Source organism: Prionailurus bengalensis, chromosome A2 (genome assembly GCF_016509475.1).
Source record: "Prionailurus bengalensis isolate Pbe53 chromosome A2, Fcat_Pben_1.1_paternal_pri, whole genome shotgun sequence".
In the NCBI taxonomy this organism is placed as follows: Eukaryota; Metazoa; Chordata; class Mammalia; order Carnivora; family Felidae; genus Prionailurus; species Prionailurus bengalensis.
In genome coordinates this window covers 117,339,335-117,365,823 of record NC_057348.1, presented here as the reverse complement: position 1 = coordinate 117,365,823, position 26,489 = coordinate 117,339,335, and positions in this window count along the sequence as shown.

The window sequence follows — 26,489 nt, the reverse complement described above, 5'->3', positions numbered from 1 at the left end:
GTATGATTACCTTGAACTCACCTTGGTCAAGTCATTTACCACAATGTCCTCTGATTTTCCCATTTTTAAGATGAGGGAGCTGGGATTATTTTTAGTGTTTTTCAAACTGGGTTGTGATCCATTAGTGGACAGTGAGATCAATAAGGTGGGTCACAGCCACTTTTAAAATATGGGCTAGAATAGGACATAAATATCAGATGGGCTCACCTAGCAAGGGTAAGTATTCTCTTGTGAAAAGTATTCATGGCAGGTCAGGAGAAACAAGTTTACAAAACACTGGACCAGATCATCTTTAAGGGCCATTCATTTGTTTGATTCTCCAGTTCCCAGGATGAACGTGTTTCACATGCTCATTGCAGAGTATAAACTTCTACACGTTTCTGAACAATGTTCCGCATGTCAGTAGAAAAGACAGATAGTCCTGTGATTTGGAAGGTTCAGGGTGTGAGGAATTGAAATGCCTCAGCAGGCTGACCTCTCTAGATATTCACCACAAGACTTCTATTTTTAAGTATTTGGTGTGATGAAAACCACTACAAATGTGAGCAATTTTATTTTTTAACAATTCCTGAATTTTAAACAGGTTTACTTTCTTTTGAATTCTCTTCCAGTCGTTGTTCATGTGGATTTACACATCTTACCTTGTTATTTAAAAGAGCACGCATTTATGTTCAGGGTCACAACATTTTCTTACAAAGATTTCCACATAGTGAAAACTGACCTAGTTTAGAGCTGTTGCAGCTGTGTGGTATTCAGTTGTGTTCATATGTAAATAGCGTGATTGGAAACAGCACAGTGATTTATGCCATCGAGAAGTTTTGCGCTGACCATCTCTGACAAACAGTTGTGTGTTTTCCTTGGTCAAACACTATACTGGTTTTAAAAGCTGGCAATTTATGATGTTAGCTGAGCCAAATGTTCAGAAGAACAGGGATTGTCCACCCTACCGTAACAGCCATGTGAAATGGTTCTTATCAGTAAAACTGAGTGTCCAGCTGGGATGCAGGCAGGCTTTGGGCTCAGAGGAATGCTCAGATATGGACTGTGGCCAGCACAACTGGATCTGGAGGGAAGAAGACCCTAGAACCACAGAGTGTCAGAGCCAGAAATATCTTGAGTATCTCCTAATTGTACCCAACCTCCATTTACATACAGTTTACAGGCTCAGATGGGGACTTTCCCCGTTTATATAATGTAGGTAACAAAACTGGATCTTCTGACTACACAATCTTAGCTGCTTCAGAAGTTTTAGAAGATGAAGGTCCTGCAGACACCAGAAATGCAGAAGACATAAGAGAATACAAAAAGTATGCCATCCAGCAAGTTCAGACAGATGTCAGGGAGTGGCCATTTTTCATGGTCAAAGTCAGAGAGGAGCTTGGGAATACAGAGATCCCTCAACCCAGAAAGTAAGGCTGGTTGCTGTAAGGTAAACACCAGCACGCTCAGTGCTTGGTAAAGATTTTTGGGACTAGATTCTTGCCCTATACTGACAGGAGCTGGCTTCAAGGTGTGAACATCCCCAAATCTGCAGGGAAACCGAGAGGCCAAGGAAAGAAAGGTGAATCCTTCTGCTATGTGGTTCTGACTCGGGGGAAAAAAAAACAAAGAAAGTTCCAGGTGGGGAGCAGGGAGAAAATTTCTTCTATCATACAGCGTTGCTAGGTAAAATGCAGGACACCCAGTAAGTTTGAATTTCAGATCGACCACAAATAATTATTTAGCGTAAGCATGTCTTGTGTACTATTGTAAACTGTTATAGAGCTACATATATAAGAAAATAACAAAAACTTATTTGTGGTTTATCAAATTCAAATTTAAATGGTCACCCTTTGTTTTTATTTCCTCAACCTTGGAACTCTGCTATCACAGCCAGAATAATAAGAAATAGGATTACTCTCTGGGGTGATAGAGGTTCAAAGTCAGGTGTTTTGGAGCCATGTAGCTCTCTCTTGCCACCTACCACCCTACATGTTTGCACACAAGAAACATGCAAACCATTGCTGGAGCCTCACCTTCCTATCTGAATAAATAGGCTATAGTTTTACAAAGGACTCAATTACTAACATGGTCCTGAGGCTGAGTGTTCAGACTTCTCGTGCATCTCTGTATGTTTCCAGAAGAGTGGAAGTTCACTAACAGGTCACAGAGCCTGTGCATGGGGAAAAACTGTTCCCAGTGTGGAAAGGCCAGGGGATGGTCAAAGCCTGGCAGGACAAACACTTCTGCCTCCAGCAAGGAGCAGCTGCTCTACCTACCAGTTCGAGACAGAAAGCTGGCTGGCAGTTTGTGGGCGCTCGGCTCGATCGACGTAAAAACACGCATTTTAAGGAGAGACACTAGTTTGCTCCAAGATATTTCTATGCTCTGTTAAGTTAGTTCTGATTATGTTAAGGAAAACTGATAGGCAAAATGAACTTGGAAAGTAAGTACAAGAGTTGTTAGTCCTATAGGAAATGCTGTACCAGAATGCCTCTTGCAGCATGGTTTGCGACAGTTAAAAAAAAAAAAAAAAGGCAACGGAAAATAAAAAAATGGAATGTCCATCTAAAGGGGCATTATATATTTATATGTGGAATATTTGGTATCTATGGCTGTTATCAAAAATAATTAGCTAGAACCATGAGCACTTAACTGGGAGCACTGTTGTGCCATATAGTTAAATGGAAAAAAAAGAAAGGATAATGTATACAATAGAATTTGTTTCAATAAAAAGAATAGAAACAATGGGGCGCCTGGGTGGCTCAACTGGTTAAATGCCTGACTCTTGATTTCAGCTCAGGTCATGATCTCACTCACAGTTCGTGAGATCGAGCCCCACGTCAGACTCTGTGCTGGCAGTGTGGATCCTGCTTGGGATTCTCTCTCTCCCTCTCTCTCTGACCCTCCCCCATGCACACACATGCTCTCTTCCTCTCTCAAAGTAAATAAATACACATTAAAAAAAAAGAGTGAAAGCAAGAATGAAAATTCCTCCACCCCTCAGTAAGTGCAGGCATGTATTTGTATATATATTTTTGAGCAAAGTGTGGGATGATCCACCTTGAACTGTCAGTTATTCATCACCTGGGGTGACATGGGAGCTGGTGGGAACATTATTTGCTTTTTGTTTGTACCTCTCTGGATGTTCTGACTTATTACAACAGTGGGCATTACTTATGAAATTAAGAAAAAAAAAAAAAGACAGGGCGCCTGGGTGGCGCAGTCGGTTGAGTGTCCGACTTCAGTCAGGTCACGATCTCACAGTCTGTGAGTTCGAGCTCCGCGTCAGGCTCTGGGCTGATGGCTCGGAGCCTGGAGCCTGTTTCCGATTCTGTGTCTCCCTCTCTCTCTGCCCCTCCCCCGTTCATGCTCTGTCTCTCTCTGTCCCCAAAATAAAATAAAAACGTTGAAAAAAAAATTTTTTTAAGAAATTAAGAAAAAAATTAATGTCAAATAAAATATAGAAAATTGTATGACAGGCAGATTAAAAAAACCTTCACCGACGGGCTTCTTTAAATAGTAGACTCCCTACCAATCTTCTTCCTCAATTCAGCACACACATGTAAAGCTATATTTCAATTCACAAAACTTGAAGTGACTTTTTCTAGGAATGTACTTTGCCCTGTGGTATACTTACACATTTTACCCAGGGGAGTTAGCCAGAAGTAGATTTGGGCTTGCTGGGGAAAATGTTAGCTATTATGAGAAAACTGAGGTGAGTTAATGGTAACAAATGGCTTTGCCAAGAATACAAAAGTGCAGACTCTATTATCTATGAAACTGTGGAGCAGAAACCCCGCATATCATTCTTGCAGTGAAAAAACGGTACATGTTTGCGTGTGTTTGTAAAGTCTTATTTTTAAAGATGTGTCCATTCTCTGCTTGTATCATTCATCTAGCATCTGAAGGCTGGATTTTGGAGGTCCCCCTACTGTCAATACTAACCAGTGGGCTAATCTGGTCTTTTATAGAGTAACCCACCACTAAGACTGTGTTCTAGAGAGTTCTATGTATTTGCGTCCAAGAACAAAAAAATGATTAGGTGCTTTTTAAAAATATCTTTGTGTATTTTATATACTTACATTAAAAAGTTCTATATATTTTCATTGTGTTACAACCACCACAGATTCTTTTAGAAATGGGGTGTTTTAAGAAAAACGAATATGAAATGCATAATGATGTTCACGGAGACGGGGCAGATGTTTGATATGGTCAATGGGTAAACAGAATGAGGGCCATCACCTTTGTATCTCCCTCAATTTCCAGCTGAACTAAAATACTGAATTGGTTTCCATCTAACAGGTGATTGTGGGGAGGAGGAACTTATTGCTAGATCACTTTGCTTTGAATTTATTGCAGCTCGCTAAATTTATCAGGCATCTGCCCCATCCACAAAGTTGCAAGGAGGGGATGTCAACACTAAAAGCAAAAATTACTGTGAAGTATATGAGATAAAATGTACGCGTTATTCTGAAGGCCTTGGCAATGGCTGCATTAGTCCAAGGAACACTTGTTACTTAGCTGCCTTATTGGCCCCCAAACCAAATCAAAACAAAACACCCACCGGTATATATTTAACAATATTCTATTTTTCATGAAGTAAAGGTATTTTTCAGTTATGTGAGGTTTGTTTTTTTTTTTTTTTTTTTTTTTTTTTTTTTTTGGAGAGAGACCATGAGCAGGGAAGGAGCAGAGAGAGGAGAGAACCCAAGCAGGCTTCACACTTAGTGCAAGAGCCCCATGCAGGGCTCGCTGTTAGGACCGTGAGGTCATGATCTGAGCCAAAACCAAGAGTTGGATGCTTAATCAACAGAGCCACCCAGGGGCCCAGGTTGGGTGAGATTTGTTAAGACACACAAAGACTCTGGGCTGCCCCAGATTAAGTGCTCTTGGCTCTAGGAGTGAACTGAATGTATTGTAACCCTTTAAACATTGCAAAGCAGAGCATCTCAGGCTTGGCTTGGCTTTGCTTTAACGTGTTAAGGGACTTGACCCAACCTGTTTTATATGCAAAAATGTCTCTTGCCCTTTTACCCTGAGGGCCTTTCCACAGCCTCCTGGAGGTCATGCAACCGGGCCCCTTCTGATTCACACGATTTCTAGCCATTTTGAAGCCATGAGGGGGAAAATCATTCTTTGGACAGGAACTTTTGGAGGAAATTGAAATATATGCAAGTTTTTAAATGCACTTTCCACATCTGAAACCATTTTATGGACACAAGAGGATAATACTGGAATGTACATAATTTGGTTTCCTCATAAAGTTTGGTATTTTTGAGACTAAAAGAACTGAAATGTTTCTGAGAGAAATGTGAGCTTTTCTTTTAATCACAAAATCCAAGAAAACATTTGATTTGTTGAATTATTCCATTTTTGAAAAAAAAAAAAAAAAAAAGACCTCAGAACTCCTTTTCTCTGTGAGAAGAGAAAGAATTCCAGCAAGGACAGCCCTCCTCTAGGAGAAGATGTGCCTGGGGTTGTTGTGTCAACATGAAAGAAGCCACAACTTCCTGTGGCTGTATCTGCTCTGTAGCTCTTTCGTTCAGTGCTCCATATTCTGTCCTGTACCCTTTAGGGTGGGAGGGTTTGGTGGTAAATCCATTACCAAAACCACCTTACTATTAGCCAAATAGCACACACACACACAGTCCAGAAGAAAGAACAAAACAGCGTTGAACATCACTTCATGTCTATTATAACACATGAGGGTCTACAAGGAAGAGAGTTGAGAGGGTCTCCTTTGTTCCACTCCATTCTCATGAGCCATTCAATGGCTCTGGTGTGCAGCTGCCATATACAATATAGGGCCCCCAATTACATTTGGATTTCAGATAAACAGTGAACGCGTGCAATATTTGGGACATCTCCTCATTTAGTATTACATGCATTCATTATTTATCTGGCATTCAAATGTACAGGGGCTCTTTGGGTTTGTATTTACAAAATCTAGGCGACCCTAGCCTGGGGTGTCCCTTCTGGATTTTTGAGACCACCCCACATCTCTTCATCCACTCACTTATTCATTCAACAAGCCCTTATGGAGCATTTATTCTGTGCCAGGCTCTGTTCTAGGCAGAAGGGACAGCCCCAGACAAGATAGTTTTAACCTTGTTGGAAAAACAGACCAAAAAAATAGGTATTACAAAAGAAAGAAAGAAAAGAATCAGCAGGATAACTTCAGGTGGTGATGATGGAGTGCATAATGAAGAGTGAGGCTGGTGGTCAGAGAAGGACCCCTGGGAGCACTGACTGAGCTGAGGCTCAAAGGATGAGGAGGAGAGAGCCATGGCAGGTGCTGAAGGGATGGTGTTCCAGGCAGGAGGGATGAGCAAGCGGAGAGGCCTTCAGGGGAGAATGCAGCTGGATCTGCAAAGACCTGAAAGAAGGCCAGCAAGGACTGGATGGGTGAGTGAGGGAGCTAGTGGTAATGGAGAAAGTTAGGGAGGAACTTGGGCTGGATGCCCCCCAGAGCACTGCTGGGGCTGTGGAATTGTGACCTCACAATCTGATTTTTGGTTTTAAATGGTCCCTCTAGCTGCTCCAGGGAGAACGCATTTTTTTTTTTCAACGTTTATTTATTTTTGGGACAGAGAGAGACAGAGCATGAACGGGGGAGGGGCAGAGAGAGAGGGAGACACAGAATCGGAAACAGGCTCCAGGCTCTGAGCCATCAGCCCAGAGCCCGACGCGGGGCTCGAACTCATGGACCGCGAGATCGTGACCTGGCTGAAGTCGCACACTCAACCGACTGCGCCACCCAGGCGCCCCGCAGGGAGAACGCATTTTAAGCAGGAAGGGGTGGAGGCTCAGAGGCCTTCTAGGAGGCTCTGCCCTCCTGCCTGATGGTGGTGCACTGGACGAGGGTGGGGGAGGGGCTGATGGCTTTGGAACACTTTGGAGAGCCTTGCTGGAGGACTTGCTGGAGAGCCACGTGGTGAGGGAGGCACAGAAGATCCAGAGGATTCCCTGCAGCTTCTCAAGAGAAAACCCTTTCTCTCTCCTTCCCTGTCGCCTTTATCCTTTCCATTCTCCCTTATTCACTGGCCCCGCCCCTGCCCTGCTCAGTCAGCCCTCCGGATCCTGCTCTTCTGCTGGTGTGCAGGACAGGTTTTCAGTGAGTTCTAGACCCGCCTTTTGTTGCTGCCTGGGGCTGAGGCTGGGAGGGGGGGCTTTGGATTCTAAGGGTAGGGAAGGAGTCCTCCACCAGAGCTGACCTTCTTCTTGCCTCATCTTTTTCGGATGTCCTTCCAAATGTATTGGGTCTTCCTTCCCTTCTGCTCTTCTGACTTCAATCTACCCTCCCAGGCTCCAGGAACAGACACAAGATGCAAACTTGTCTAGTTTTGTTATGTCTCCAGAGAATAGCTGTATTTGAAGTAAAAATTCCCGACAAGAGTGTGAGAAGGGTCAGTGGATGGCACTTGTCCCTTGACTTTTATGCTTGTGGTAGTTCTGTTTGGATTCATGATTCCAACCAAGATGTTTCTTGGTCATTCCCAAGGTTAGGAAGAATAGTAAATACGGTAAATGGTAAATAATAAATACGGTAAATATGGTAAAAATGGTAAATAAATCTGCTCAAGGAAATAATGTATATTGGAAGGAAGGAAACAAGCAAGGAAGGAAAGAAGAAGACAGGAAAGAAGAAAGGAAGGAGGGAAAGAGAGACAGGGTAACAGCATGCTTCCCCAGAATAACATATGAGCAAGAATTTACTGCTTTATTTTCTTAATCTAATGGTCACCAAACCCCATCAGCACAGACATAAAGCAGAAGTAGTCTGAGAGCCAGTACTGATTCATATCTGGAATAGAGGGAGGCAGGGACTTAGGAAAACAAAACAAAGCAAAGTAAGAACAAAAACAAAATCGCCCTAACATGGGTTTGATCTTGACTCTGTCACAGCTGGTGTCGGGAGCCCCTGGAGGGCAGGGCTGCGGTGTCTCCCATGCCCACAGCCCTATGTTTCCTAGAGGACGGGTCGTGGCCAGAATTCTGTGCATGTAGAAGGCAGAAGGAAGCAGCCAAGAGCACCTCCCTGGGCCCCATTACCTCATGTTTAAGGGAAGGAGTTGAACCGAAAGCTCAAAGGTCCCTTTCAGCTTCCACACCGCTCCATCCCCACACCTCTTCTGTTTTCTCTCTGCTGCTTCACGCTCACAAATGTCTCTGCTGCCAACAACTGTTTAAAACACTTTCTTTCTTTTTCTTGTCTCTCTTACTTGCTTCAGGCACTGACCAGAATTCCCAGCAGTTTCTCCCTTCTGATGTTGGGTGCTTATTATATTTGGACCTTGGGGAGGACAGCTGAAGAGATGGCATGGTGGGTCAGAGTCATGAACACTAAAATCTTCATATCGATACATAATCAAGTGCCAGAGAAGAGATCTGTGAAATTTAGATTTTTAATACTGGTTCCCTAAACGCAGCAGGCAGGCTGTGGTGATCACAGCCCCCCTCTCTTTGAAACCATATCAAGCTGCTTCCAGAGACAATAGCTACCACGTTCTGAAAGGTTTGGAGTCTGGCAGCTGTCCAGAAAAGTGGCTCCTTCCCCACCACGTACAGAGCTCACGGTACCTGCACAGGAATTACTGCAGAAACAAATCTATACTCCATTGCCTGACCTGGGTCTACTCCTTATTTACATATCGGGGGGGGGGGGAGGGGAAGAAAGGGAAAAAGAAAAAAAAGTGGAGTATTACTCAGAAAAAGTGTTATCCCATCAAGACCATTTCAGCCACAGACACAAAAGATGATGGCATATTGAAATAGAACACAAAAGAATTTTCCAGGAATGCCTGAGTGGCTCAGTCGATTAGGTGTGCAACTCTTGATATTGGCTCAGGTCACGATCTCGCAGTTCGTGGGATCGAGCTCCACACTGGGCTCCCCGCTGATGGCTCGGAGCCTGCTTTGGATTCTCTGTCCCTCTCTGCCCCTCCTCCACTCCCTTTCTCTTTCTGTGTCTCTCAAAAATAAATAAATAAACGTAAGACAAAACTATCCAAATAGCAATCTGATTTTCTCCTTATTTTTCAGAGGAAAAACTCGAATATACAGGAAGAAGAGGGATAACATACACAGAGAACAGCCTCTGACACTGTTGTCACTAGATGGAATGCTTTTGACCGCAAACAACAGGAAACCCATTTAAATTTGACTTTAACAATATATTTTACATAAAAAATATAATTTTAACATAAAAATTCTGTGGGTTAATGAGAGGCTCATTTATGTCATCAAGGATATAGTTTTTCTCTATCTTTAGACTCTGATTTATTTACTTAAGCCAGCTATCCTCAGGGGCCCCAAATGGCTGCCATTGTTCCAGGCAGCACACTGACATCAACATCCATGGCAGAAAAAGGAATGTTTCTGACCCTGTTTTATGTTCCATCTGAAGAGAGTGGAGAACCTTCTAGAAGCCTTGTCATCAACCACCCCACCCCCCATTTTCATTGATCATAAATGCATTACATTCATATACCATCTTCAATCCTTCACCTGGTGAGGGAATGAGACCACAATGATTGGCTTAAACCTGCACTGTCTGGTAGAAATATAATGTGAGTCACATATAGAATTTTAAGCTTTCTAGCAGTCAGTCACATTAAAAACAACAAGAAGGACCGCCTGGGTGGCTCAGTCGGTTAAGGGTCCGACTACGGTTCGGGTCGTGATCTCAAGGTTCATGGGTTCCGTGCTGACAGCTCAGAGCCTGAAGCCTGCTTCAGATCCTGTGTCTCCCTCTCTCTCTCTCTCTGTTCCTCCCCCCCCTTGCACTCTGTCTCTCTCTGTCAAAAATAAACAAATACTAAAAAAAAAAAAAAAATTTAAATAAGAAAAGGTGATATTAGTTCTAATGCTATATTTTATATTGCCCTCCAACATATCTAAAATATTATTTCAACATTTACCCAATACAACATATTATTGATATTACATTGTTTTATGTTTTTTAATTTTTAAAAATTTTTTTAACATTTTATTTATTTATTTTTCAACGTTTATTTATTTTGGGACAGAGAGAGACAGAGCATGAACGGGGGAGGGGCAGAGAGAGAGGGAGACACAGAATCGGAAACAGGCTCCAGGCTCTGAGTCATCAGCCCAGAGCCTGACGCGGGGCTCGAACTCACGGACCGCAAGATCGTGACCTGGCTGAAGTCGGACGCTTAACCGACTGCGCCACCCAGGCGCCCCACATTTTATTTATTTTTGAGACAGGAAGAGACAGAGCATGAACAGGGGAGGGTCAGAGAGAGGGAGACACAGAATCCGAAACAGGCTCCAGGCTGAGCTGTCAGCACAGAGCCCGACACGGGGCTCGAACTCACGGACTGAGAGATCATGATCTGAGCCGAAGTCGGCCGCTTAACCGACTGAGCCACCCAGGCGTCCCGATATTACATTGTTTTAAATACCAAGTCTTTGAAATCGAATGTATATTTTACATTCACAGACCATCTCACTTCGGGTTAGCTACATTCCAAGTGAGCTACAGCTCCATGTGGCCAGTGGTACTGGTATTGGACAGTGTGGGTCTAAGTGTAACAAGATTTATTGCCTGTGCACTGGGAAGGGGTCCAGCCTCCCTTGAATTCATGGCCCCTTAGAGGAGGGTGAACAAAGCTGGGGTTCTCTTAGCAAAGAGGAGGACAGTGGTCACTGGGGTGGCAACTAATTTCATCTCTTTCTCATATTCCTTGGGTTAGGGAAGTTACCAGCACCTGCCTGGTCGGCAAGAGAAATGCGGAATCATTCTGGACTCCTTTCTTTTCCTCCTTTCTCTAACACAACAACTCATCAAGTTTCGTCAATTCTGGCTCCCACATCTCTCTCAAAGGGGCCTTCTCCTCTTCATCCCCTCTGCCACGGCCGTGGTTCGGGACTCTATGTCACAATCCCACCCGACTCTGACTTCTGTGAGGCTCGTCCGTGGCTCCCCAAACTTGCAGGATGCAGTTCGGATCCTTTGGCACAGCACATAGCAGCACGGTTGGTTTTGTGCCCACAAGCACTCTCTGCTCTGACCTGGGGAGCGGTACTTGGAATGTCTGTGCTCTCTCACGTCTTCACACGTGTTTATGTGTGATTCCTTGTCTTTAGAGTACCCTCTTTCTTCCTCTTCTTCCTTTTCCCCTTTTATGTCCCTCTTCCAGGGAGCCTTCCTTCTCCCTCTTTCCAGATAGGATTAAGCACCATAAAGCTACGTTCATAGTCTGCTCTAGCACATGTCAAACCGAACTGTGCTTTCTTTTTTTTTTTTTTTTTAATTTTTTTTTTCAACGTTTATTTATTTTTGGGACAGAGAGAGACAGAGCATGAACGGGGGAGGGGCAGAGAGAGAGGGAGACACAGAATCGGAAACAGGCTCCAGGCTCTGAGCCATCAGCCCAGAGCCCGACGCGGGGCTTGAACTCACGGACCGCGAGATCGTGACCTGGCTGAAGTCGGACGCTTAACCGACTGCGCCACCCAGGCGCCCCCCGAACTGTGCTTTCTATACCCTCCCCGTTAGATGACGGGCGTCTTGAGGGTAGTGGCTGTGCTTTGATCTCAGAACCCCACTGCATAGCACGCAGGGCCCACGTGGCACAACAGCCGGCAACGTAGAGGCTCCATGTCTACTGAATGGGTGGATGGATGGATGGATGAATTCTATTCTCCTTTCTAGTCTTTTCCCATCCGTGATGGGAAAGCAGCCTTTCCCAGCTTCCTGCCTTTGAAAACTATTATTTTCCCAGGCTGCCATCACAAAGTATCACAAACTGAGTGGCTGAAACAACAGAAATGTTTTGTCTTTCAGTTTTGCAGGACAGAAGCCAAAAATCAAGGGGCTGGTAGGGTTGGTTCCTTCTGAGGACTGCGGAAAGATAATCTGCTCCGTGCCATTACCCTGTAGCTTCTGGTAGACTCAGGCATTCCTTCTCCCTGTGGCTGCCCTCTGTAGGTGTGTTTGTGTTTCTCCTGCTTAAAAGGACATCAGTCAGATTGGATTAAAGCCCACCCCAATAACTTTATCTTAGCTTGATAATCTGCAAAGGCTCTCTTTTCAAGTGAGGTCACATTCGCAGGTACTGGGACTTAGGACCTCAACATCTTTGGGGTGAACACAATTTAACCTATAACAAGACTCAAGCTAAAGTCTGGTGTATTTATTTTCTATTGCTGTGTGACAAATTACCACAAATTTAGCAACTTAAAACAACACACGCTTATTATCTCATAGTTTCCATAGGTCAGAGTCCAGGCACGGCTTAGCTGGATCTCCTGTTCACTCGCACAAGGCTCTAATCAAGGTGTTGGCCAGAATGCGTTTTTATTTGGAGGCTTGGGAAAGAGTCTGCCTCGAGCTCATTCAGGTTGTTGGCACAATTCCTGTCCACTGAGGGCCCTTGCCTCCTACTGGCTGCCAGCTGGGGGCCGCCTGCAGTCTCCTGCCGTGTGGTCTTCCCTGTAGGCAGTTCACAGTGTAGACGTTTGCTCCTTCAAGGCTTGTAGGGGAGAGTCTCTTTCTGTGGCTCCAGACGGCTTCTTTCTCCAGTTATGGGAGGGGCATAGTCTGTGGCCATATTCTATTGGTCACAAGCAAGTCACAGGAGATTAGACAAGGGAGGTGACCTATTGGGGTCACCTTAAGGTTTATCTGACACAGTAGGTGTGGGTTTTTTGGTCTCCCAACTTGCCCATAGCAACCTTGTTCTGTTTCAGTCTCAGATTCCACAAAATCTGCTAAGGAATGTGGGGAGGGGGAAGGACTCAAGAGAGTTCAGTGGCCTCAAGAGAGCATAATTTAAAAAAGTAAACTTGAATTAAATTGACTTTAATATTAAATTAAAATTAAATCAATATACATTTTTAATTTTTTTTAACGTTTATTTATTTTTGAAACAGAGGCAGAGCATGAATGGGAATTTTTTGAGAGCACTTTGCATTTTTGGCTTACATGTAGTTATCACACAGGTGACTGAAGTCACTGATACCGAGAAGGTAAGGGACATGAAGAACAGGCAAGAGTATCGTGTGACGGCTGACTTTTCTCAGGCTCTGGGCATAAGATCTCTGGAAATCTGTGCTAGGACTCAGATCCTAGTTCTGTTTTTTTTTTTTGTTTGTTTGTTTTTTCTGTTTTAAGTTTATTTATTTACTTTGAGAGAGAGAGAGGAAGACCACGAATGGGAGAGGGGAAGACAGCGAGGGAGAGAGAATCCGAAGCAGGCTCTGTGCTGTCAGTGCAGAGCCCAACGCGGGGCTTGATCACACAAACTGTGAGATCATGGCCTGAGCCGAAATCAAGAGTTGGATACTTTTTTTTTTTTTAATTTTTTTTTCAACATCTATTTATTTTTGGGACAGAGAGAGACAGAGCATGAACGGGGGAGGGGCAGAGAGAGAGGGAGACAGAGAATCGGAAACAGACTCCAGGTTCCGAGCCATCAGCCCAGAGCCCGACGCGGGGCTCGAACTCACGGACCGCGAGATCGTGACCTGGCTGAAGTCGGACGCTTAACCGACTGCGCCACCCAGGCGCCCCAAGAGTTGGATACTTAACCGACTGGGCCACCCAGGCACTCCCAGATCCTAGTTCTCAGTGTGAAATTTCACTATAAGAGGAATGAACCATTAGAATTCTATGAGAAATTCCAGTCTTTTACAATCACTTACATGTCATTTCTCTGGGTGACATTTTCTGACTGATAAAATTGGAGTACTAGGTTTGTTAACTTCTCATATATTATGGTTACAATGACGAAATTCAGAATCTACTTAAGGGGGTGAAACTTTTGCAAGAAATAAACCAGAAACATTTTTCTCTGAACAGTGACTGAGGACTTTCCATTTTCAATCTGATGAGGTATCATTTCAGGTGCTACAAGCTTGCCATACTCATTTATGCATCCCCTGACCATTAAAAAGGGGCTAGCAAATTAAAACAGATATAGCAGAAAGAAGAAAGTGAAATCACGATGTTGTGGGTGCAACATCACAACATCCCTGCCTCTTGATGCTGAGAGACACACGTGTCATCGGCAAGCATCTGGCAATGCCTACAAACCCATCTCATGATCGCCTTCCTCTCCTAATCAACATGGCACCACCCTTCCTTTCTCCTCCTCTGCCCACTCATCATTCAGGAGGGAAAGGAAATACTTTCCAGCTTGCAGTCCCCATTTTCTCAACTAGTCTAAATTTGTGTCCTGAGCCTGCACACCTGAGACTGGTTTCTCTCTTCCCTCACTCCCACCCGACATTCTTGTTTCCCTTTATGCACTTAATAAGGCTGACCACAAACCTGAGTCTTTGTAAATTTGGGAGACGAGACACAAGAAAAGTGTAGAGGAATAAATCAAAACACAAGGTTGATCTTTTTTTTTTTTTTCTTTTTCTGAATGTCAGCTTCGAAAAACTCTTCCTCCTACAGGCCAGGATAAATGTTAATGATTCAAAAGAAGGAAGAAACAGTTGATACATTCATTAATTAGATTGTATTTGTAGCTCTACTACGAAAAACACTTGTTAGCACAAGTGAGATCCTTGACTTACTGCAATTTTTTCTCTCACAATGAAAATATCTTTTTTTTAATTTTAGCACAGAGACTGACTCAGGGCTCCAGCCCACGAGCGGGGAGATTATGACCCAAGCCAACGTCAGGCTTAGCTTAACCAACTGAGCCACCCAGGTGCCACTCAAGTTCTCTTTATAGACACATTGCTTAACCTAACCACTTTCAGAGTTAATGGCTATCTCATAGCGTATTTTAATTTTTTTTTTCAACGTTTATTTATTTTGGGACAGAGAGAGACAGAGCATGAACGGGGGAGGGGCAGAGAGAGAGGGAGACACAGAATCGGAAACAGGCTCCAGGCTCTGAGCCATCAGCCCAGAGCCTGACGCGGGGCTTGAACTCATGGACCGCGAGATCGTGACCTGGCTGAAGTCGGACGCTTAACCGACTGCGCCACCCAGGCGCCCCACTCATAGGGTATTTTAAAACAATGGGTGGGTATTGCTTTACTTTTGTATAAATAAAAGAATCGTCTTGATAATTTTCTCACAAACAAAGGAAGCTGACTACAGAAGCAAATTGATCCCTTCTTTTCTTCAAATAAAAAAAGTAGCCAGTAATTAAAAATGAAATGAAACTTCTTCAGTTTCAAATATTTTAAGCCCCACTGGGCACTCCAATAAAGGTATATAACCAGTTTCCCCTTTTGCTTTGGCTCCCATGGACTCAAACCAAATCTGTACCCACTACTGAATAATCACCCAAGACCATATGACATGGGATTCCAGACGCTGGTGAGCCCCCAACTACAAATAAGGAAAAATATTAAGACTTTCAAATGGGCAAAAGCAATTACCAGACATCTTTGCAAAGGAATGTTCAAGAGTCTGGGATTATGTGATGTTCTAGGAATGCACACCCCTGTTTATCTTTGACTAGACTTATTTTACAACTCCTTAAAATACAGAAAACTGATAGCAGTGCAAACAATTGCCTATAAAAACACAGATAGTTTGTCTGCAGAATGTAATTGATGCTTGCTCTATGGGTAGACCGTGTTTTACAAATTCATCTCACCATTTCCTCACTGTATTTATAATTTGTACTTATTTAGAATTTGTTCATCCTTTCCTGCCAAGTCAGTTCCCTCTCCTGTCTCTCTGCTAACCGTCCTCCATCACCTACATACTCGGGTCTTTCCTGGAGCCACTTTCTGCTTGTGGACTGATAACTTTTTATTATTTCTATTATTTATTATTAATTTGCTGAGGTTTTTAGGATGGTGAAGAGATGAATGTGTGTATTCTGTTTCCTGAAAATTTCTCCATGCTTTCTTCATTTTTATTTCTTGTGAGGAGTTGGATCGTATCCCTTCAAAATTCATGTTGAAGTTCTAGCCCCAGTACCTCAGAATATGATCCTATTTGGAAACAGGGTCATTGCAGATGAGGTCACATTGGACTAAAGTGGGACCCACATCCAATATGACTGGTGTCCTTATAAAAAGGTGAAATTTGGACACAGACATGCATACAGGAAGAATGCCATGTGAAGACAGTAGTTATGCTGTTAAAAGCCAAGAGACTTCCAGAAGTAAGGAGAAGGCCTGGAACAGATCTTTCCCTAGCTTTTCCAGAAGGAACCAACCTTGCCAAAACCCAGTCTTGTACTTCTGGCCTCCAGAACTGTGAGACAATACATTTCCATTGTCTAAGCCACCCATCTTGTGGTACTTTGTTATGCTGGCCCCAGGAAACGAAAACGCTTTCAAAGTCTTCTTTTGACGTGTGTATTCTTGCAGGTCGCCTCAAATCTTTTATGGAAGAAAGTGGAGAATAAATAAATAAAAATAAGACTGAGGCTTTGGTTACATCCAGCAGCAGCGTCCTAAATGTGGACTGTGAATTGTTGGTGTGCGAGGCAGTGTGTTGACTGTTTTGTAGCATGGATCCAGGAGCTTAGTTTATGTTCGATACATTTTAATTGTTGGTAGTATTATTATTATAACTAAATGTATTTGGTAGTCTCTAATTTCATTCGAAATTGAATTTGGAGAATTTTTATAACTTCTCTGATGGGATTATTTCACTTAAGGAATATTTGAGTCTGGGGGCGCCTGGGTGGCTCAGTCAGTTAAGCGTCTGACTTCGGCTCAGGTCATGAACTTGTGGTTCACTAGTTCGAGCTCTGCGTTGGGCTCTGTGCTGCCAGCTCAGAGCCTGGAGCCTGTTTTGGATTCTGTGTCTCCTTCTCTCTCTGCCCCTCCCACTTGTACTCTGTCTCTCTCTCGAAACTAAATAAAACATTAAAATATTAAAAAAAAAAAAAGAAAAGAAATATTTGAATCTGGAGCACCTGGGTGGCTCAGTCAGTTAAGCATCTGACTCTTGGTTTCAGCTCAGGTCATGATCTTGCGGTTTGTGAGTTCAAGCCCCACTTCAAGCTCTGTGCTGACGGTGCGGAGCCTGTTTGGGATTCTCTCTCTCTCCCTCTCTCTGCCCCTCCCCCACTTGCTCTGTTTCTCTCTCAAAAATAAACTTAAAAAAATTTTTTAATAAAAAAAAAGAAATATGTGAGTCTGTGCGTCAAGCAGGCACAAGGCTAGATTCTTGCCTATGGGACAGGGAACTTGAAACCAACACTAATAGGGTGTGGTTCTCTCTCTCAAAACACTAGTAATTAGGACTGTCTTCTTCTTGGTTTTGTTAGGAGCCTCACCCTCATCCTGGCCCTGGTGAGAGGTTTTAGGAGGCAATACAAATCGGAAAGCACTCGCAGGTTGCTGATACCCCTGTTAAAGCTAAAGCATTTCTCTAACGGAGAAAGCCTGGTACACTTGGAGATAGACAGTCACACTAAAAATTCCTACATTAAAGATGCTGTACATTAGGTGATGACTTTCCATATCGGTCATTTCTTAATTTATTCTTGACATCATTAAAAAAGTTTTTTTTAATTTTTTATTGTTGAGAGAGACAGAGCACGAGTGGGGGAGGGGCAGAGAGCAAGAGGGAGACACAGAATCCAAAGCAGGCTCCAAGCTCTGGGCTGTCAGCACAGAGCCCGACGCGGGGCTCAAACCCACACGCCGTGAGATCATGACCTGAGCCAAAGTCGGACGCTTTACCTACTGAAACACCCAGGCGCCCCTAATTTTAATTTATTTTTGAAACCAGCTCCGTGCTTGGGACACTTTAACAGCCAGGTAATGTTGGAAGCACAGGCTCTTCAGGGACACTCCTTAGGCACAGCTTTACAAAGCCTTAAGAGCACGGGGACTATCCTGCGCCCACTCAGTGGGTCCCCACTCTGGGTGGCAGCCCCCACCCGCTCTGAGCTGAGGCTACAGCTGGGAAGAACTTGGTGGGCAGGTATGTGTTCTGTGCTGAGCGCACACTCCTTGCTTTGCTGTGCAGCTGTGGCCATTTGCATCCGTCGACGCTATTTACGACACTTTGTACTTTCTCAGAAAGAACCATCTCATTTTCTGACTGCAGCTGCCCACACTGGTCTGGCTGCCGCTGGGGTTTTCCAGCAGGCCCCCACGCTGCCACATCACTTCAGACAATTTTCAACACGTTCTAGGGCCTTCTGCAATCCCAATTTACTTGGGTTTCATGTCTGCCCACTCATTCATTTCACCGCTGTGCGATCAGCACCTACTGTGTGCCAGACACTGCTCAAGGCTCTGGGAATTCTAAGACAGATGAGGTGCAAATCTGTCTCTGAGCAGCTTACAGGCTGCGGGGGAGACTGGCAGGCTTCTGGGCTGTTGGTGTTAGTCTCTACTTTCTCTTCCGTCTGTTTTCAAACCAGATCCTCTGGGGAAACCTGCCACCCTGCAAGCCTGTCTTTCCATTCATTGTCAAACTTTACAACGGGAATACACTTAGTCCTTAAATGCCCTGCAGTGTGGCTTCTTGCCTCCAGGCCAGCCCTCTGGTAAGACCACAGGTCACACCTGCCCCTGTGCCCACTGAGGAGTCCAATGCCTTTCGTCGGGTTTCACTTATCTTTTGACGGTGACTATGCAGTGTTCGACCCAGTAAAACACCTGTTGGTCTCGGTACCTTGATTTCATCCTGATCTTCCTTCTCTCTGAACTAGAACCCAGTCAATTCCAGGCCAACATGGTCTCTCCCATTTCACGCTCATTCATCTCGCAGGTGTCACAGGTTCCTCTTGTGGCATCTTTCATATCGATGCCTGGTAGTGTTATTTTTGTCATATCGTCATCTGACTTTTCATGTGGATCGTTCTTGTTCTCAGAGCTAATCCTTGTTCTCAGAGCTAATAAGCAACCTCTTCCTGTTGGATATGCTGGAATTGGGGGTAGATTGGCCCCCCGCTTTTTTTAATTAGTTGGCTAGTGTGCCAGGCCTGGTCTTTGAGCCCTCAGATCCATGTCTTGCCCTTCCTTGCTCTACACTATATTGCAGGAGACTGACCCCTGCAGGCTGAGTGTCCTAGGATCCTTGTGTCAGCTGGTTGCTGGTGGAGTTTGGTCAATGGGAGGCACTAATGGGAACTGGATGGTGGGAGGAAGGGAGAAGCCATGGTATTTCTCCTTGTCCTTTCTTGAATCCATAAATGCCTCCCCGATAGCATCTACGGCAGCTCCTTCATGGATCCAGCCCCCACTGGACCAGCACACTGTGGTTCCAACTTCCACAGGGTGATCTGGCTTCTGGATTCTGGTAACATCATCTTCTCCTTTTGACCCTCTACTCTAAGGGTGGCAGTGAGTTTCTGATGTTGTAATTTCTGGGTTGCCTTGCCACCTCCTAGCAGCCACTCAGCTTTGTTGTGTCCCGCGAAACCAAAATACTCAGAGTGGTTTCTGTTTCTTGGCTGGACCATGGCTGATATGACTATTCCTTCCTCCTTCTTTCCCTCCCTCCCTCTCTCTTCCCTTTTCTTACCTCCTTCCCTTCCTTCCTTCCTTCCTTTCCCCCTCCCTCCCTCCCTCTCTTCCTTCCTTCCCTCCTTCCTTCCCTTTCTCCTTCCTTCCTTCCTTCTTTCCTGAAAGTAGCAGAACTCATAAGGTGATTGTTTTTGGATTTTATGCCACAGATTATCTTCCCAAAGCAGACTACTACTCTTTGAACCCTTCATACTTCTTTGAATCTCCCAACACCATTGGCATAATATGAATGAAAGAGATGTGTATGGCTGGTCTGGGAGCCTATCATTTTTATAATACATATATAGGCACCTATACCTGACACTCTCTATTCCAAATATACAAATGAAAATTTTGGAGATGATCTATTTGTAAACGGCCAACTTGCTGGAATAACAACAATACAGGTCTGGTTTTTTGAGAACGACTGATTACTAAAATCAGAGAGACTGCCATGTTCCTCCTGGCTAGTTTCATTTCACCTGGGACTGACATTAAAGGAAACATGTTGCTCTGGGTACGGATACAGGTTCTTCACTGCGTCTATCTGTTGGGGACGAACTGGAGCATGAAAGTCAAAGCAAAGGCAATATTATTTCTTCAAAGGTGCCTATCCCTTTTGGAAATAATACTTGACTTTTTTTTCTAATGTCACTGAATTGCTAGCATCATCGGTAGCAAATCTGGCTTACGGAACCTTCTATCCGCCACGCTAGGAGTCCTTCCTATGAAATGCCACCCCCTTGATAACATTGAATTGTGGTGTTACGTTGCATCACTCAAAGAGGAAATGAGAAATGAAACAAACCTTACATATGCCTCCCTTCTACTCAGCTGTAAGAGTTGGTCTTCTATTTTCTTCTGACGACTGATTATTCTCCATCTCATGGCAATTTCTATGTCATGTTTTGAAAAGAAGTAAAGGAATATAATGAGAGGGAAACAAGAACTTGTAATTGTTGATCTCTTCATGGATACAGGAATGGATTACATTCTGACATATTTGCCATAAATACGGATACGGAAGGAAGCTGCCCATTGCAAAAGTCACCACGTGCTGCCAAAGCAAACATAGTTACTATTAAAGATGCCTGTCTTTAGAAAGCACTGAAATGTACCAATTTTTAAAAATTGATCTTTAAAGGTTATAATCAAATCCTCTGATTCATTCTCCCTGTCCCCCCCCCGGAAAGGAATCATTTCTTACACGGTTGTCCTAGCAGATAGGGGTTGGAACGGGCATGCCAATTACTGTGCTGTGCTGAGGTAAAGAAGACTAAAGGGAGTGGGGATAATGTTGCCTAAGGGTTTTATGCAAGGAATTGGATAGCTTGGAAGGTGAGCCAGAAACCCACACTCGCAGGCAGTTTCATAATGATCACAGCAGGAATTTCTGTGGTAATTTTGCATATATAACTTTCATACCTAATTTTCAGTGCTTCTGCACATGTGCCCCATATGTTTACCCCAAAGCATTTTTTGCCTCCAGCTGGAACATGTTCAGAAACAACCTGTGACATTTTCACATGCACAAGCTGAAAGTGCCCGTATCTATTCCTCGGTGTATCCACAAATGTCCGTTTACTGCTGGTTCATTTTCTGTTCTGTTGCCATTTCACAGCAATAGGTTGAAAGGTGCCCTAAAGGTGATCTTCATGGCTCCCAGTCAAGTGCAGAAAGCCAATGTAAAGACAGAGGCCGACTGTTGGAAAAGGTCATTGCTGCTTTCATCAGCTGACACAGGAACCAATGAACAGGTAACTTATCAATGAAAAAAAAAAAAGCCATGAGCAAAGTCAGCATGTTGCATCTTCAGTTTTGTATCCTGTGCAGGTTGGAGATCAGCCTTGCTGCTGGCTGGGGGTGGGGTCATGGGGAGGGGGGTGGTGTGTGAGGAGGAAGAGAGAGGATTTGCTTTGGCTGAGAGGACTTTTTTTTTTTTTTTTTAAACAGGATAAAATTAGGTGGAACAGGAAGACATACATGCATTTATGGAAGGAAAGCATGCTGGTTGCTAAAATTTAGAGCTTCGTTTTTGATGACTAATTCATCTTAATGGAAATAGTACTCTTGGAGGGGTAATAAGGTCAGAGTCAACGGCGGTTACTATGGGTGCAGCTGTGAGTGAACCACCCAAGAATGACAGGCTGTGAGGTTGCTGAGCTTTGCTCAGGCTGTTCCAGTCTTGCACTGTTGCTAGGTGGCTCTTAGTCTTGGATGGACCTCACCCTCATGTGCATACCTCAGTAGAGTCCCTTCATCTCTGAGAGGCCCTCTTTGATCACAGATGCCCACTAGCCCTTATTTGACCAGGCTTAACTAGAGATCGCTGGAAGGACTGGTTGCTCAGGTTTTTTGTGTTTTTTTTTTTTTCCTCTTGCATTATAGAAGTCAGTGCAGGGAAGCTTATATGAGCCAGCAAACTGGAGCCAAGTTGTAGACGTAATTTAAAACATTTGTAAAACAAGCATATATATATATATGCAACTATATATATATATATATATATATATATATATATATATATATAATTTATATTTCTAGGCTTATAATAAGTATGTGTTATATAGTATATATATAATAAAATATTTACATTTCTCTCTCTGTATTTGTATATACAGAAAGACAGCCCTTTAGACACTTGAGTTTGCAACTGAAAATGGTTTGTGTGTGAGGATTTGGGGATGACATTCTATTTAGTTCTCCCCTGAGTGACTTTGATTTTCCACCATCAAAACAAAATCTACGTGTTTCTTTCACAGCACACACCCTTCACACAACTAGCACAGCATCTGCTCATTGTTCTGCAAGAGTGCTTATTATTAACTATGAGCTGAGTTAGACGATTTCACTACCTGGATTTTCATCCTGGCTCTGCCACCAGGCAGTAGCTGTGTAACCTTGTCCAGATCACTTAACCTTTTTTGACTTGGGTTTCCTGTTCTATAACCTAAGAGGATTAAAATAGATCAGTGATTCCCAACCTCTGGGCCTCAGCCTATTAGTGAATCACGAAATCAATCTGGTGAGTTGTGATCAGCACTTTTTAAAAAGAACAGAATAGAATAGAAAATATCAGAGTGGATTACACGTGGTATGGCTAAATATTATTTCCAAACATGTCTGTTTCGGTTAGGTCTAGGTTTACATAGTTATCTGTGTACAGGGTTGTGATGTGAAATGTTTTTCTTACTAAAGGTGATTGTCAAAGAGGCTTGAAAACACTGAGACAGATGATCTCTTGGGGTTCAAACCTAAGACTCCCTGAAACAGGCACCCATAGTCAACCAGTTCATGTAGTAGCACATATCATCAAAGAACTGAGAGTGTGGTTAAGAAAATGGGAGTGGAAAGGCATGTGGAGCTCCCCCTTGTCAGGATGAGCCTCTAGCTTACTGAGAAAGGGACTCTCCAGAGAGAGGACACCCTGGTGGCCAAGACCACGGAGAGAAACATCCAGTGCTCCAGCTCATCCAGACTGTTCACCAGGATATTGTGATGATTCCTGTGGCACCTGTCTCTCTTCACCTCCTCACACTTCAATCCCCGTGCCCCAACGCCCAGTCTCCCTCCTTCTCCAAAAGAGTGTGCAGGAGGGAGAAACGATCAGGTTATTTTGGGGATGGTCTCGGGCACATGAAGAAAGCACCGTGGCATTTTTCCTCTGGTTCTCTTTGAAAGACTAATGTCCAAGACCAGCTCTTAAAAAGGAAGAGATCATCGAATGGCTGACAGCCCACAAAGCTTGCACTTGAAAATCAAGTGCCTTGTCTCTAAAAAAAAAAAAAAAAATGTTTCTCACGCACAATGTTGCCCTGGTTTCATTTACTCTGAAAGAGATTTGGTCTTTACAGGAAAACCCTCACTGTTGTTAACAAGATCTATCTCGCAAAAAATGTTGTTGACCTCTCTCTCCCCTGTTCCATGGTGGAGGTGCGGGCTGAAGAGGAAGGAAGGTGAGTGTCCTCTGCCCTGTTATTTATTCTCCCTGAACTTTTTGAAAATGCATGGCTGGTACTAGCCCATCTCTCCCTGACTCACCCAGAGAAAGGGTGCCTTTTTCTAAGTGACACCAAGGTGCTGTATGGACTGGCAGCCGTCCTGGGTGTGAGTTATCAGTCCCAAAACTCTGTGTTAGGTGCTGTAGGGAGATTTGTTGGAAGTGTTCCTGAAGTGTAAAGGGGAAAGCGACCGAGTGGTGCCTGGTCAGCCAAAAGAAAGTCGGAACTCCAAGCGAGGGGAACAGAACACTGGAACACGTGGGGTTCTGCATCGTGCCAAAGGCTGTCCTCCACTGGTGCCATTGGATCTTGCCATCAAAACCCCATCGGTGAGGAGAAGTAAGCCTGAGGATCGGTACCCGTTCCAATAGCACGACTCACATGAAACAGACAAAACTGAATCCAGAGCAGGGTGATCCCCGATGCCAAGGTTAATAAATTTGAACTGAGCTGCATTTACAATGCACGCGTCAGCTTTTGATTCAACAAGAGATTCCTTGATCCTGACTGAATCCAACACTGTATTGTGACATGGAGAATACATGGAGAAATAAAATTATAAAAAGTGAATCATTCTGAAAGATTAAATGAGGTCCCAGCAGAGTCTCTTTCTCTCTTCTTTCATTTTTTTTTTAAAAGAAACAAACTTTCTGACTAGTTTGGAGGCTTTAACAAAGTACCATCTGATTTTGCCGCCAACATTTTAAAAAGATATTGCTTAAAAAGCCATTTGCGCCATTCATAGGATATCTGGTGAAGGTGACTTTTCTCCAAAAATAATACAATTACTTTAAGAGGTATTTTAGGTTGCTGGTGGTTGGGACATACAAAGAAAAAAAAACTCACTGAATTGGTGATAGGACTCTGTATTTTATATGCTTTAAATAAAAAGGTGTTTGGGGTGCCTGGGTGGCTTAGGCGGTTAAGCATCTGACTTAAGCTCAGGTCATGATCTCACGGTTCATGGGTTCGAGCCCTGCATTGGGCTCCGTGCTGACAGCTCAGAGCCTGGAGCCTGCTTTGGATTCTGTGTCTCCCTCTCTCTCTGCCCCTTCCCCACTCACTCTCTGTCTGTCTCACACTCAAGTCGGTTAAGCTTCTGACTCTTGATTTTGGCTCTGGTCATGATCTTACAGTTCGTGCGATCAGGCCCCAAGTCAGGTTCTGGGTTGTTGGCTGCAGCTGCTTGGGATTCTCTCTCTTCCTCTCTTTCCTCCCCTCCCCCACGCTTGCTCGTGCTCTCCCTCAAAAAAAAAAAAAAAAAAATCCCACAAAGAACGTCAGGCTACAGTGTTATTTCTGAAAGCAAAAGTCATTTTTCCTCTACTATTGAGGGGCAGGTTTAGAATGTCCTGGATAGCTTTAATGAATACCTGTTGGGTAATTTTATAACCCTTTACTGGATATTCAACACACTGTTATGTGAGGAAGTATTGGAAAATTTATTTTATGCAAGTTTGTCCTTCACTGTCTTTGTTTATATCATCTAATCCAAGCACATTGATTCGTTCATTTGACAACTATTTATAGAATGCCTAGGATGTATGCTGGCCTCTGGAGACAGGGGTGAAAGACCAAGTGTCTGCCCTCGGGGAGCTTATAGCTTCTGGGAGAGGGGGAGAAAGATCATTGCGTAAGCATGTTAGATGGTCAGAAGAAGGGTAAGGGATGGTCGGAAGCCCTGAGGGTGTGGGGGAGGGGGAGAGGGGAGCTGTGTTATTTCATATAGTTCCAGGCATAGTTCCAGAAGGGTAGCCATGTCATTATTTTATCACTAAAGTGCTGTAGAGCAGAGACAAGAAAGAGGGGAGGGAGGCTATAAAGGCCAGGGAAACAAATACTTGTCCAGACCTTTTAGCTTCAATGGGAATGAGGTACTAAGCAGACTGAAAATTGGGGGAGAAGGTTCTGAGAATTTAGTATGAGACTCTCTTTCTAGAAGTCTGTGCTATATGGCTTTCCCGAGTCCTTGGGTTTTCTGAGGTCTCCTGGCAAGAGGGGCTTCTGGGAAAACAGGCTCTTCCCTCATGTTAGAGCAGGGGAACAAAAGGGAGGGGAAAGAACAAAACAAGGTTGAGCAACTGGGGTGTTGGGCAGGCTGTTCACTCTGCAAGACACCCCAGCTTGGAGAACTGACTCCCCCCATCTCTCCTCCCTCATAAAGAAAACTGAGAGCCTGGAGAAAAGGAAGAGCAGTTCTATGGGAATGTACTGCTGTTTTCATGGGACACAAAGTTGAGGGATTTCAAGAGAGGTTGAGGGTACCTATATGCATGGTTCTCTTGGGGGTGGGGGTTGATTTGCAAAAGGTGCTACTAAAGGGGCTTCTACATCGTTAGCAGAGTATTAGGAAGCTACCCGATAGACTTCACTTTATACGATCAACATCTGAGGGGCAAAATCAGTACTGATTATGAAATTTAAAGTTTAGAAGCTGGGGGGAACCTGGGTGGCTCAGTTAGTTAAGAGTCCAACTTCAGCTCAGGTCATGATTTCACGGTTCATGGGTTTGAGCCCCGCATCGGGCTCTGTGCTGACAGCTCAGAGCCTGGAGCCTGCTTCGGATTCTTTGTGTCCCTCTCCCTCTCTGCTCCTTGCCCGCTCATGCTCTGTCTCTGTCTCTCTCAAGAGTGAATAAACATTTAAAAAATTAAAAAAAAAAAAAAAAAAAGATTAGAAGCTGGGTTTTTCTGACTATGGTGTTAGAGAAATTAAATAGCTTGAGATTTGAGACAGAATTTCCCAGTGATTTGTAAATGTAAGATTCACCTGATGCCATTTGATCAATATTTTTTAATTGGGGGGAGGGGGACATTTGCACTTCAATTTGGCCATACTTTCAGATGCTATGAGCAAGCACCTTTGTGTGCAAATCGAAAGTCAGATGATTACATACCTAGCCCAGCTTTTCTACTTCCGCTGGCTTGGACATAATGATCTCTATTGAATATTTAGTTTAGAGCACTTTGTTTTGCAGAGAATCTTTAGGAAAAATCTTTCCCACCGGTAGATTTGTTTTAGGAGAGTCAGCACAGCAAGCAACAAGCAGGACTGACCTGCTTTCAGGAATAAATGGCCTTCTACAATCTC